At 53.2% G+C, this 2,500-nt stretch overlaps 1 non-coding gene across 1 annotated transcript; it reads left to right on the forward strand.

Annotated features, from left to right (window-relative positions):
• Positions 1-688: 688 nt before the first annotated feature.
• Positions 689-2,498, forward strand: LOC144418496 (small subunit ribosomal RNA). Its single transcript, XR_013473496.1, has one exon. It is a non-coding gene; the product is annotated as a small subunit ribosomal RNA (ribosomal RNA).
• Positions 2,499-2,500: the final 2 nt, after the last annotated feature.

Raw genomic sequence — 2,500 nt, forward strand, 5'->3', positions numbered from 1 at the left:
TAATTTCGAATGAGCAAGAAAGAGCGGTGCGGGGCCGGTCGGAGCGCACCCTTTTCTCGGTGGCTGGCGGGCGAGAGAGTGCTGCGTCGCCGCATCGGCGTCGAAGAAGCCGAGCCGAAAAAAGTTAAAGTACAAACGTGCAAGCATACTAACCTAACCCTAGGTAAGGCATGTCAGAGCGAAAGACAGTAATTTCGAATGAGCCAAGAAAGAGCGGTGCGGGGCCGGTCGGAGCGCACCCTTTTCTCGGTGGCTGGCGGGCGAGAGAGTGCTGCGTCGCCGGCATCGGCGTCGAAAGAAGCCGAGCCAAAAAAAGTTAAAGTACAAACGCGATGCTAATGAGCGAGCCGTTGTCTCGACTAATATGTAGGGGGCGTTCGATCGAGCGTCTGGCTTGAGCGCTTGTCGGCCTAGCAGAACGGTCGCATTGTTATGCCCGGGTTTTAGGCACCGCTGCAAGGCGGCCGGCAGAGCTCTTGTTTGTGCGAAACTGAATGGATCGAGCCCGAGAGAGGGCGAGCAAAGAAAAACGCAAATCGCTCCGCCTGGCACTGCCGGCGAGAGCGTGGACGTCGCGGCCAGCGACTGTCGAAGCTGAGTACGGCCGCAGGCGATCGCCTCGGTCTTAAACGAATGCGACGAGCACGCGCCGGGCGGCCCAGCAAGGGCCGAGCGCAGCTGTCGCAGCTATCTGGTTGATCCTGCCAGTAGTGATATGCTTGTCTCAAAGATTAAGCCATGCAGGTGCAAGTACGAGTTCTCGTAAAGCGAAACTGCGAATGGCTCATTAAATCAGTCTTGGTTTATTTGGTCTCGTAAGCGAAGTGGATAACTGTGGTAATTCTAGAGCTAATACATGCATTAAGCGCCGACTTCGGGAGGCGCGCTTTTATCAGATCAAAACCGACCGGGTTCGTCCTGTGACGTTTGATGACTCTGGATAACCACGCGGATCGTACGGTCTCTGCACCGACGACGTATCATTCAAGTGTCTGCCCTATCAACTGTCGAAGGTACGCTACGTGCCTACCTTTGTGATAACGGGTAACGGGGAATCAGGGTTCGATTCCGGAGAGGGAGCCTGAGAAACGGCTACCACATCCAAGGAAGGCAGCAGGCGCGCAAATTACCCATTCCCGACACGGGGAGGTAGTGACGAAAAATAACAATACAGGACTCTAACGAGGCCCTGTAATTGGAATGAGTACATCCTAAAACTCTTAACGAGTATCCATTGGAGGGCAAGTCTGGTGCCAGCAGCCGCGGTAATTCCAGCTCCAACAGTGTATGCTAAAGTTGTTGCGGTTGAAAAGCTCGTAGTTGGATTTTGGGCGAGCGCCGCCGGTCCGTCGCAAGGCGTGTCACTGGTTGCGTTCGCCTCACCTTCGGTTCTCCGTCGGTGCTCTTGACTGAGTGTCGGCGGTGGCCGATAAGTTTACTTTGAAAAAATTAGAGTGTTCAAAGCAGGCTGTTCGCCTGCATAGTGTTGCATGGAATAATGGAATAGGACCTCGGTTCTATTTTGTTGGTTTTCGGAGCACGAGGTAATGATTAAGAGGGACAGACGGGGGCGTCCGTACTCTGCCGTTAGAGGTGAAATTCTTGGATCGGCGGAAGACGAACTACTGCGAAAGCATTCGCCAAGAATGTTTTCTTTAATCAAGAGCGAAAGTCAGAGGTTCGAAGACGATCAGATACCGTCCTAGTTCTGACTATAAACGATGCCAACTAGCGATCGGGAGGCGTTACCATGACGACCTTTCCGGCAGCTTCCGGGAAACCAAAGTCTTTGGGTTCCGGGGGAAGTATGGTTGCAAAGCTGAAACTTAAAGGAATTGACGGAAGGGCACCACCAGGAGTGGAGCCTGCGGCTTAATTTGACTCAACACGGGGAAACTCACCCGGCCCGGACACAGGTAGGATTGACAGATTGAGAGCTCTTTCTTGATTCTGTGGGTGGTGGTGCATGGCCGTTCTTAGTTGGTGGAGCGATTTGTCTGGTTAATTCCGATAACGAACGAGACTCTGGCATGCTAAATAGTTACGCGACCTTCTCGGTCGGCGTCTAACTTCTTAGAGGGACTAGTGGCGTTTAGCCACACGAGATTGAGCAATAACAGGTCTGTGATGCCCTTAGATGTCCGGGGCCGCACGCGCGCTACACTGAGTGAAGCAGCGAGTGTCTAACCTAGGCCGAAAGGTCCGGGTAACCCGTTGAACCTCATTCGTGATTGGGATAGGGACTTGCAATTGTTTCCCTTGAACGAGGAATTCCCAGTAAGCGCAAGTCATCAACTTGCGTTGATTACGTCCCTGCCCTTTGTACACACCGCCCGTCGCTACTACCGATTGAATGGTTTAGTGAGATCCTTGGATCGGCCCCGTCGCGGCTGGCAACGGCCGCGTCGGCGTGTCGAGAAGACGATCAAACTTGATCATTTAGAGGAAGTAAAAGTCGTAACAAGGTTTCCGTAGGTGAACCTGCGGAAGGATCATTACC

The sequence above is a fragment of the Styela clava genome, unplaced genomic scaffold (assembly GCF_964204865.1).
Source record: "Styela clava unplaced genomic scaffold, kaStyClav1.hap1.2 HAP1_SCAFFOLD_267, whole genome shotgun sequence".
In the NCBI taxonomy this organism is placed as follows: Eukaryota; Metazoa; Chordata; class Ascidiacea; order Stolidobranchia; family Styelidae; genus Styela; species Styela clava.